The sequence below is a fragment of the Haliaeetus leucocephalus genome, unplaced genomic scaffold, assembly GCF_000737465.1.
Source record: "Haliaeetus leucocephalus isolate CR32 unplaced genomic scaffold, Haliaeetus_leucocephalus-4.0 Scaffold0, whole genome shotgun sequence".
NCBI classification, from domain to species: Eukaryota; Metazoa; Chordata; class Aves; order Accipitriformes; family Accipitridae; genus Haliaeetus; species Haliaeetus leucocephalus.
The window spans coordinates 15,309,506-15,321,135 of NW_010972436.1; the positions used below are offsets into that span (position 1 = coordinate 15,309,506).

Here is an 11,630-nt window from a genome sequence, read left to right on the forward strand (position 1 = left end):
TAGTAGCAGGTGTGATGATCTGGTCTGAAGAACAAACCATATATGAAGATGCAAGACGGGTGGGGGAGGACTCCCAAACTTCACTTTTACACATCATGTTGAATTTGTAGGCCTACTTATTCAGAGGGAGGGAGCGGGGAGCTACAAAATTAAAATAGGTAAAACTTGGCATCTTAGAGCTCAGTGTTTGATTTTACAGCTCCTCACGTGCTGCAAAGCAAGCAGGTGAGCAGCACGGGGTTGACTCCCATTTGCTGTTGATGCTGAGAAAGGCACAATTTGCAATTGCAAAGAACAGACCCTCCTTTTTATTGCATCTAGACACAGTTTACAAATCTGAAGCCATGTGGTCTTCACCCAAGGCCAGCTTTCTGAGCAGTGCACCAGGTGAAAGGCAGGCTGCAAAGGGCTGTTTATTATAAACTGATTTCAGATCTCTGCTTCCTATCTCAGTTTGTAGCTTACACTGCAGAGTAACACAAAACACAAAGTGAATTATTACACTCCACACTTGAGTTTGGAAAGGAACAATGCAGTTTTTGGAAAAAGCGACAGGAAAATACTGGATGAAAAAACAGCATGCTTCTAAAACATTAATTAATTACAGAAAAACTATTTTTTTTTTATTTCAGTATCACACACAACTTTAATCTCCAAAAGCATTCAAGAAAAAATGTGTACTCATGTCTTAAAACGGATCTCTCTTCACAATGTCTTTGGCATCCACCAACCTTTGGAAACAAAGCCTTTCAGAAGGCAACAAAACAATGGCGCACTGAATCAGAAGCAACTTGTGAAGGCAGCTAGAGTTAGAGCAGTCTCTACACACTGTCTAATCGCAGACATAGTATATGGTCGAATAAAGGGAAACACAGACCACCCATAAAACAGGACAAACATTTTACAAAATTAGCTATTATGATCTACAGATTCAAAATAGTTTCATATCTTTCACATAAAGAGAAAAAAATCCCTCTTTTTATGTTGTTCTGGTATGAGACCAAGCAAGTGCTGAATTATGAAATGGAAATAATTTTAAAAAATAGATCATTTCCTGCAAATTGGACTCAAGTACAGTAGATGGCTATGGTAAATACTGAACTTTTTTTTTTTTTTTTTTTAAAGTGAGAAGAGTAGCATCCATGCATACACAATTACAGGCCCACCTTGAGAGCATTTTTAGAAAGGGAACTCCCACATGGGTCTATCTGATCACTCCATACGGCCTACAGCAATACACCAGACCACTGCCCAAACCTTTCCTTAACCGTTTAGCTCAGCAATTCTCCCACAAGTCACTGGCCACCAGAAAAATACCACCATGAAAAGCAGATTTAGTCTCAGTCTGAAATACATGACTGTCAAAAAAAATATTTCAAAAGTTGATTTATGATACAGTTCCCTTCAGCAGCTTGTTTAGACTTCTCCAGATGCTAAAAGGTAAACAGCAGTACATCCAAGCTAATTACTCCATATTCAAATATCAAAAGAATATTTAACTCAGCACAAATTAGCTTTTCGTACAAGCTAGCTCCCCTTCGCTGCTGCTTTCATTCCCCAGCTAGGGAATTCCACCAGCAAAAGTAACATCCTACCTCCACTCTACAGAGACAGGGTGAGGACCAGGAGCCTTTTCAGCTAAATATTTTATAAACCCCAAAAGATACAATACTGGATACTCATTATCTGTGGCTTCCAATTTAGCAGGGGGCTTCAAGCTAGCAATAGCTATTTTGTGGCAACACCAAAGCAACAAAAGGGTCATCAGGAATTTACTTCAAACAGCTATACTAATAAAGGAGAGATTTATAAGACACTGATTACAATAACATTTCACACATATTAACATCTGGGTTTAGTTTACCAAAGCATTATGTTCTTCAGTGATTGCTGGACACAGGGTGAGACTACTCCAGTGCCTAACACAACCACAAATTAAATACACTGTTTTACATAGAGCATAACATTTTCTTTTTAGAGCAGGTTAGCTAAGTCTAGAAAATATAGAAGGTTTTCTCTTTAAACAAACATCAGCCCTTAAACATACAAATATTTTGCATATACACAGTTACAGATATTTAAAACCACGTTCACTGGCTGGTTTACAACACAGAGCCTACACTAACAGAAAATTCCAAATTTAGAAGCTCTACTTATTTCGTCCAGTCCACGTTTTCTTGCAATTTCTTAGTTCAGACTTCAAATTTTCCAGAATTATTACAGACCACATTTATTTGTACTATTTTTCATTTGAAGAAAAACTAGAAAAAGCAATAAAAGCAGCTGTTAAGAAAGCTCAGTGAGAGCAGAAAACATCAAACCTATCCTCTCAAATTAGTATTCTTAACGCCAGAAAAAAGAGTGTTCAATATAGGATTTGGAAACAACGCTCTGAACTTGCACCATGCCCAGAAGACACGACTCCCAGTTTGACTGAGCGAGGACGGAGCAGGAGTCTCTCGTGCTGGGGCTTTTCCTTTCCCCCATCCCCAGCCCTCTTGGACCTACAGCGCGGCAGCGGAAGCAGCACCTTCAAGCAGCATCTTCATCAGCGTTAAACATTTAACTGGGGACACGCCCTCACCTTGATCCAAACCCGAACGGCTGCCTGAGCACCGAGCCCCTCACACGTGCCTGCAGGAGCCCTGCAGAAGTGGGAAGCTCAGCCTGGGAGAGTCACGGCCATGGCCAGGCTGGGCTCCTCTCACCTCCATCGGAAAGCAGCAGCATTACTACTCTTACCCAGCGCTCATCTCTCTATAATAAAAGGCAGAAACTTCAAGCAGAACGAGTGAGATGTATGGAGACGACTACTCTCCAACTGGCTAAATTATTACAACTGCAGCGTATTTTTTAACTTTCAACAAAGCCTAACACTTCAGGCTAGCAGGCTTCCAGCATCCTGGTACTGCCAAAAGACGGAGACAGATTCAAGAGGGGTAAAATCCTTTCCCTCTTCATCTTCACAGGCTGCACGCAGCGCCGAGGCCAGAGGCTCATTCACCAGGAACGGCTGGCCACTGCAGCCCAGCCACCATGGCCTGGCCAGCGCAGCCCGGCTGCCTAAATTCTTCTTCTTTTGGTACTTGGTAGCTGGCCGCTTTCCCAGCGCTCGCAGCTGCAGGCAAGCAGTCTTCACAGGAAGGCAGAGGGGAAAAAACTGACAGCACAAACAAATGCACACTTAAGAAAATGCAAATAACGTTTGGTACAACAGGTTCTTGGAGAGACCAAATTAAATCAAGCCTTGTTATTCCACTTAGCGGTTTATTAAAGAAGCTAAAGGTTCTGAAGTTTCCAATTTATTCCTTTTTGGTTTTTTGTTGGTTTTTTTTTTTTCAACTGTCATTTAAGTTGTTATAGCAACAAAACTTTCAGGCTACTTGGTCTCAGAGACACTCCAGCACTCCCAGAAGTCATTTTTCCATATTTCATTAAATTCTGCTCCTGCTCCTTCCTGCTCAGGAGGACTCCCAAGAACTTGGAACAAAGTCTTTCTTCTCATTATATGCACAAAGAGGTGTATCTTTGCAAGCTTCTCACAAGTAAGATATTGCTTCTGACATTTAATAGGGAAGAAGAAAACATAATGTGGCCTTTGCCTAGGGGGAAGATAGAGTAACTCAACAACTTGGAAAGCACATGCAAAAGAGATGGGGTAAGGTGAAACTACTTTTTTCATTTAGTAAGTGTGGCTACATTTCTTCAAACAAATGAGAACACCTAAGTGGGCGCGCACGCAAACATACAGGCACTCCTAAAAGTCCTATCTCCATTTAAAACATTTTATACCCATGTAACTTTTTTTTTTTTTCTCCTATTAGTATTACAACATTAACACCAGAAACATTTTAAATTGCCATTCTGAGTCTGTAAAGACATGCATACCCGGAACAAAAATCCTGTATAAACGTGGCCACTTAAAAAGAAAACTGCTAATGATGTACCAGCTCACTCCTCGTGCAAAGGACTCAAAATCTTGCTGCATCAGCAACAGGCTGAGCATGAGAGAATGTGGAAAGTATGGCCAAAAATGTGACATCGCTTTTCCAAAATAGTGTCTGTTTTCCCTACCAAATCAGAGATTTACTACTTTCACTAAGGTTACTGCCCAAAAAGGGAAGCTTCCTATAACAAATTCCACAGGTTTCTTTTTAAAAAGCCTTTGAGGTGACATCCGTTGTGCCACTGAGGTCAATTTTTCATATTCTTCCTAACTTGACTACTTACCTCCAGGGCACCAAGTTAACCAGTTTCTTCCCATCTTCCACTCTTTATATTTGTCAGTACTTAATTTACTACATTACTGTCTTGCTTCCATGTAAACTCCTGTTTCCGTCCCATGTGAAAGAAAAGGCACCAGGAGTTACATCCATCTACCATTACCACAAAAGCATTTCCTTTTGCCAGTCCCCAAGGCGATCCCATCCTTTTTTTCTCCCCTACAGAAGACCACCCTTCTCCCCACAGTCATTTCCCTTCTGCCAGCCTTGTTTCTGTTACCATAAAAGTACTGACGAGCTGGAGACACAACAATCCAGGAGGCAACACCAGACAATTGCTCCAGCACCAGAGCATGGTGTCTGGCAGGAACACAGCAGCATCCCAGGGCCCAGCTCCATGGGATGCTCGTCTCTGCTCCTGGCAGCGAGAGTCACACTCCCTCGCACAGAAATACCCTTGGTCTTTATTGCTCTTCCCCTCCACTGGAGGCCTCGGCCCGTAGACATAGCATGTGGGATCCAGTCCAAGAGTTTTTAGCAAGGATACATTTCTTCTTTTGTTTGGGACTAAATAGGTTATTAAAGTGTATCACTACAATAAGAAACTGAAGTAGGAAATAAGTTACTGTCATGTACCTGCTAGCTGGTTAAAAAAAGAACAGCAGCAAATACTGCAACAAAATAGTTATTGAAATGATTCGTGATTTAACAAATATCTGGAACCAATTTGAGAAAATAATTAAGGCTACCAGTAAGAAAAAATCTGACATTGCTAAAGTATTGTAACAAGTAAAATTTGCGATTATCTCAAAAACAAAAAGGCCCTAATGTTCACTGTTAATTTAAAATTATTTCTTCCCCGATTTAGAATTTGACTTATTTCTCTTTCACTAGTAATATTAGTCATTTTGACAAGTATTATGTATGTCTGTGCTGCTGTGGTTTTTTTTCTTTTTTTTTTTTTTTTTTTTAAACAGCACCACCAGATTATGTAACTTAGCTCAAAGGCAGTTTGGGTTTTTGGTAGTTTTTTTATCTATCTTCCAGTACCAGACTTGCTGAGCATTACAGTAAAGTGACCTCAAAGAAACAAGGAAAATATATAATGTATATTAAAAAGGAGGGAAAAAAAATAAAGCACAGATGCCCTAAAGTATCTTGCAGAATTTTTTAATACTTTTTGCTCCACTTTTTATTTTCTTACTGCTCACAAAATATTTCTGAGTGAGAACATCTGTGCTGTACTCTGGACTGATGTTAGAAGAATTCCACTTTATTTTCAATATACATAAGCATTGGTTCAGCATTGTTGCATGTTTTACCCATTCAATTTATATTTGGATGAAAAGGTTTGTTCTCCTTTGAAGAACCAGGAAATTGTTTTAAAGCTACATGAACCGTATTCTGTATAACTAACATCACCAGCATTTCTCCCCCATTTACCCCATCTTATTTTACTGGATTAAATGTGCCACAACCAAAAGATGTCATAGTCTGGTACAACTGAGAAAGTGTTACTTCCAGTGGTGTTTTTATAACAGAACTAAAACATCTGCGACCGTTATAACCGAAGTTAAAGTGTAAAAAGCTACGAGAATCAGATGGTTTTCCACTGGTGAAGGCTATCGCCCAGGAGAAGAAAGGCTGGCAACTCCCTAAACCCCAAATTGCCTCCAGAACTGTTCTCCGAACGCTTTCACCGGCTCCTCCGCAGTTGTCCCCTCAGAGCTACAGGAATTGCTCACAGCAGCTGAACGGTGCATTTGCTCCAAGGGAAATCACTCTCAAGCCACTCTTCCACAAACACACACTTCACTTTGATCACCGTTAAGTAACGCTGAAATACCAAGAAACCACATAATGCCAAACTGAAAGCAATGACGTATCCCATCCAGCTAAAGATAGGTACTGCTTACATCAGCCAACCACAGTAGTACCTCACATACCCTTTACTGAAAACACCTTCAAAGATGAAGGGCTTGCACGCTGTCCACTTTTTATGCCCCTCTTCATAAGCACTACAGAATTCAGTCTTCCTCTTTATTAGCCTTGAATAAACCCGAAAGCATTTACCCTGCTTGCTCAAACAGCAGCAGTACAGCCCCAGCGTGGCTCTCGAGCCTCCCAAAGACAAGCCTCCTCCCTTGTACCACGGATGGCTGAACACAGGCAAGACCTGGCAAAGAGGGGCTGCAGCAAAGCCTTACCCAGGGTACGGCAGGGCTTGTGCAGCTCCCTGCCTCCGGAGCCACAGGTCCCCTCTGAGGGACATAGAACTGCTGTACAGCAAAGTCCCTGTGCGAGGGACCTCCGCAGCCACTGCCACACTTGATCCAAAGGTTCATTTCTACCTTCAGCCTGCAACTTCTCGTGCAATGCGTGAGAGTCACCCGTATTCACGGGGGAGCACAACGGCTGGAAAACATTCATTTGGCTGAAAACACAGAGGGAGTTGGAGAGAAGACGTTAAAAGGAAGTTTTCCGTAACGAGTGGGGGGAATTGAATCGCTACGTGCAGGACATAGCCTTGCATTTCCAGCACCAACTCCCAAACCTGCAGGATCACGCAACAGCTTTCTAAACACGAAGCGATCGTGACCCATTCCAGTACTTTTCTTCCTTAAATTAGCAGCTCTCCACTGCTGTTCATAGCTCTCACCAAGCCGCAGCAGAGTGACACTACCCGTCAGCTCTTGGAAGCCCAGTATCAGCAAAGAGGTGAAGAGCCGACTTGAGAAAATTGCCAGCAGCCCCAGGGAATCTGGGCTCTCCTTGTTGACCTCAGGTAAATCACTGAAATACCACCCAGCCAATACTAAATACGGAGCCCAGAGACTTCATCCTGGTGGTGTCAACTAGAAGTAAACTGACAGTCAACTGAGCAGCAGGGGTGAGAGGGATTTGGGGGGGTTTTGGCTCCTTTTTGGGGTGGAGAGGGTGCCGGTACTTTCTGAAAACAGCCTGTAAGACTACTACTTAAAACAGGCTCAAGATTTACACAGATATCAAAATGAAATCTAATTCTAAAAAGAAATTAAAAATCATTTTTATGCTAAATTTAGCCACTATTGCCCTTAAGTGTTTTCATTACTATTCTAAAGGGGTCTCTGCAAGGGCATTGTGGAGGACCCAGCTAAGCCTGCACCCAAAACCTAGCAGCCAGGCTCGAGCAAGGAATGTGCCAAGACCGATACAAAACATGAGTCAAATCAGCAGATTTCCATACTGACCCACCCCTGTGTATTAGGACCTATAAACGATGCCCCAGTGACACACAAGCAACTGTGAAACTGTTTGCTCTGCAGAACATGAAGCATCGAAGTATTGCCATTGTGTACCTGGAAGACAACCTGCTGTCCAGGAGCTGACTTTTAAGCAAATAATCTGAGAACTCCCAGTTAGCTGGCACTGGGGAAAAAAAAAAAATCAAAAACAGAAAAAAAAAAGCTTCACACATTCACCGAGACTAGAACCTTCCCCTCTCACACTTCCCTGCCAATGAGTGTCAGACCTACCAAGGAGGTGAAGGTTAACATCTGGGTAGCCTAAGGTTCCCATGTACAAAGTGAGAATATGGTCATTTGACACCTATTACCTTTGCTTATACAACCACCTTTCCTTGAGATCTGGTCTCTTACCAGAAACTGCCTTCAAATGCTATCAAAGAGCAGATTACAATTTCTTTTCACAAATATTAACATACCACAGTTTCTAAATTAACAATTCAAGCACTGTTTCATACAACATCACAACCCCCTGAAAACTTTATCTCCCACACCATTTGGTGAGGGGAAAGGTGTCTCAAAAGAATCCTCCTAAAATCTTTTTGATTCAGCAGGAAAACTGTTAATTCACTTATTTTAACTAGAAAATCAGGGCTATATACAAGGTCTAGGAACATCACTACAAGCTCATGATACGCAGGACATCAGACTGAACCATCACAGAGACTGAACGATCCCTGTAGGGATTGAACATGAGACTGAACGAACAACTCCTGTAAATCTATGATTTCCTATTTCATATTCTTGTTTACTGTGCTCATTTACATCACACAAAGACAACATAGTATCACTAAAAATTTACAAAAAAAAATTATACCTACCCATTACCTGTGCATGCTTATTTATACTTGCAAGAAAAAGAAGATAAAAGGTGAAACGCTTACAATATCCCAAAAACCCCAAAGCACACAAAGATTATGGTTACAGTTGAAAGCAACCAAAAAAAAAAAAGTCAGAAACATCTCTACAACTAGATAAACCAAAGCTACAGAATGGAGAATTACTTCTTTTTGATAAAAGGCTACCTGATACATCTTTTTTATAATAATTTTCCACATTTTAACACTAGGTTGTAGTCAACCATTTGATAAACAGGTTTCATCTCAACTGCCTGTCTGTCTCCTTCCTTTTGGGGCAGTCCATCATCTCTTGCCATTAATGTTAAGCCAGTCAGGTGTAGCTGACTTCCCCTTCTCAAAATTCCTCTTACCTTCTCACCAGCATTTTTTTATTATTAAATTAATTGCTAGGAAGCTACATAAAACCTGCACAGCCCCTGACCGGCAGGGTTTGGAAAATGCACCTAGCATTTCTCAGGCCATTTGGCCCCTGCCCAAACTGTACTCGTTTAACACTCACTCAGGAATTGTGCCAGAGGCTGCATCAGTCCAGCCACATGAACAGAGCATCATTAGTGTGCCACCATGCAAACAAGGTGATCAATTTTTGCTGACTCCAGTTGCCCTGGACAAGGTGGACTTTTCAAACATCTCTTATCATTTGCTTGTTCATTCCCCATAAACACAAACTGCAGAAAAAATGGATCATGTTTCAGACACAAAGCTTCATTTGGAAGAAAAGCAAAGGAACAGAAAGATTTCCTATACAGGCTACACAGACCAACTTCAAGCACAGCCTGTCATATCAATAACTCAGACCACAACTGAAGATTTAGTATTGACAGCAGTGTTAACCCATAATGCATTTTTTTAGATTTATGAATCCTAGTCAAAGACGACTGCATCCAGAACTAACTGCAGTACATAGGTGTGTTATCTATATGCTTTTTAAGTCTTAGAATTTTACGGACAGGAGAACCTTACTATTATGTGGATTATCTTCCCTAAGTTTTTTTCCATTCTCGACATGTCTCTTCAACCTAAGTAAGGCTGAAATACCAAGCCAGAAAACCGAGGTCAAGTTTTGAAGTTACTTGCTCCTGGCACTCCACAAGCACGATGCCAGGCTGCCTCACCATGACTGCACAGGTATGCCAGCAGTGCTCGCCGTGCAGATAACTTATTGCTAATCACAACCTGGAAACCATGACAAAGTACGAGGTAATCTGGGAAGGGCTGACAACTCAGTCCTCAGAGGCTTCATGTAGTTCTGAAGGAACTGCTGCATACAGCAGACACACACATTTTTGCAGGATGAGAAATGCTGGTTTTCCTGTAAGTATGAGAACCATAAACTTAATTCAAATATTTTGAATAATCTTCCACCAGATACACTTTTTTTCCGTAAGAGCACAGTGGTGGTAAAGTAGATTTCAGTGTCAGCTTGATACCAGCTGCCAGATCGTACGTTCACATGTATACAGATACTTTCATCCTCTCGGTTTAGGAATTACTTTGTCCCCTCTCATGTCTCTTCCTGAAGTGAAGATTTGCTCATCTGCTACCCTAGTATAGAAAGAAACCACCTAACTGCTATAAAAAGACAGCCATCTATGAAATTCTGCCATTGAAACCATAAAATTACTACGTTACTCTACAGCGGGCACAGCAAACAGCACTATACGTTTACTTACAAGACACTGAGGATCCACTTCCTTACTACCTAAACATTGCTGCAGAAAATCTTCAGTGAACTTAAGTTAAAAGTAAGGTTTGACAGTGACTGTACAAAACACTCAGAGAAAGCCCATGGACTCTGCTACTGTGTTTTCAACCACAGTATTTCCATATAATAGAAACAATCTCAGTAATTACGGCTACCTCAAGTCCATACCAGTGGCATATAGCACAACCACCATATAAATACTAATAAATAAAACCACCCGGTCACGTTAAACCTAGGATCGGGAGCTTTGGGGACCAGGGGCCAGTCAAAGTCTGGCTGCACCTCTGCAAGCTGTCTTGTTAGTAAATACATTGGCATATTCAAAGAAGAGTTACATTTGTTTATTTTTTAGTGTTTCCACAGGTGAGCCACTTCTTTCCTGAACAAACCCACACCGTTTGCAATCATGTAACCTTTTCCTGGTGATGGGCATGCGTTTCTCCTGTGCTCACTACTTGCAATCACTTCCAGGCTTAACATTATACTGCAGAATGTAATTGCCATCCCTTAATGCAATTTAACAGTTGGAAACCAGGACGCGGTCCAGTGCCGCATGAGTTACACAGGCCACAGTTTTGGAACACAACACATCAAAATAATTAATTTTATTAATGTTGTAACACTGATGAACAAATTCTGCAAACACTTCTCACTCTGAAGGGCCCGGTGAGGCATTCAGTGCTCGCCCGAGGGACACACTTTACTGTTCACTGGTTTACCTTAACCAGAAGGGTACTTTTGGCCACTGTCTCCTACGTGCAGGTAGACTGCCATGTGCATTAACTGCCACGTATAAATAACAGCTGGTATGCAGCCACAGCCATATCCTAGTGAATCGTTTTACTTTTTTTCCAGCCAGAATCACAACTGTGTTACCAGAGGAATAATAAAAATACGGAGAGAATGCGTTTGTCCTCTCCAAAACCACGTTCTTCAGGAATCAAGTGGGGAGGTGATGGGAACCTCAGTTACTGTTCTCCTCCCAGCAACCAGCATTCTCTCCAAGAAAACCGATCTTAAAAATTTTCTTGGGAATCACTTCGGACCAATCAACATACTGTTCACAGTATTCTTTCCACTGCAGGTTTCAGAGAGACTGCGAGTCAGCATTTGCCAAAGCAAAACTTCCAGGTTCAGAAGCGTAAAGCGCGTCAGAAGGGCTGAAGGGGGAAAAAAAAGCACGCTCAACTGCTTGGATGGATCAGGTAGAGCAAAGGGGAAAGACGCTGCTCAAGTTCTCGGCCAACGACAGTCATATTGTCCCAACAAACCAGTTGATTAAAAAGAAGTCTGCAGCAACAAGAACAAAGTACGGGGCGGGGGAAGGGGGAGAAAAAAAGAATTGGAAAGAAGGAAAACAAAGCCCCACAAGTCGCCTACGGAGGGAAAGCCAGGCGCGCAACTGCCTGCGCACCCACAGCCAGGGATTTCAACATGGGGCCGAGGGAGGCCGGCGCAGGCGGCACTCGGGATCAGCCCCGCCGCGGGCCGGCCCGGCGCTCCCTGCACCCCGGGCCACCGCGGATGCCTGGCGCCCAGGCGGAGCCTTCCCCCCGCA

The 11,630-nt window shown here is 42.3% G+C and overlaps 1 protein-coding gene across 9 annotated transcripts in view; it reads right to left on the bottom strand.

Moving 5' to 3' along the window:
* PARD3 (par-3 family cell polarity regulator) overlaps positions 1-11,630 on the bottom strand; it is a 460,545-nt gene that overhangs the window by 448,530 nt on the left and 385 nt on the right. The gene's annotated exons all lie outside the window — the stretch shown is intronic.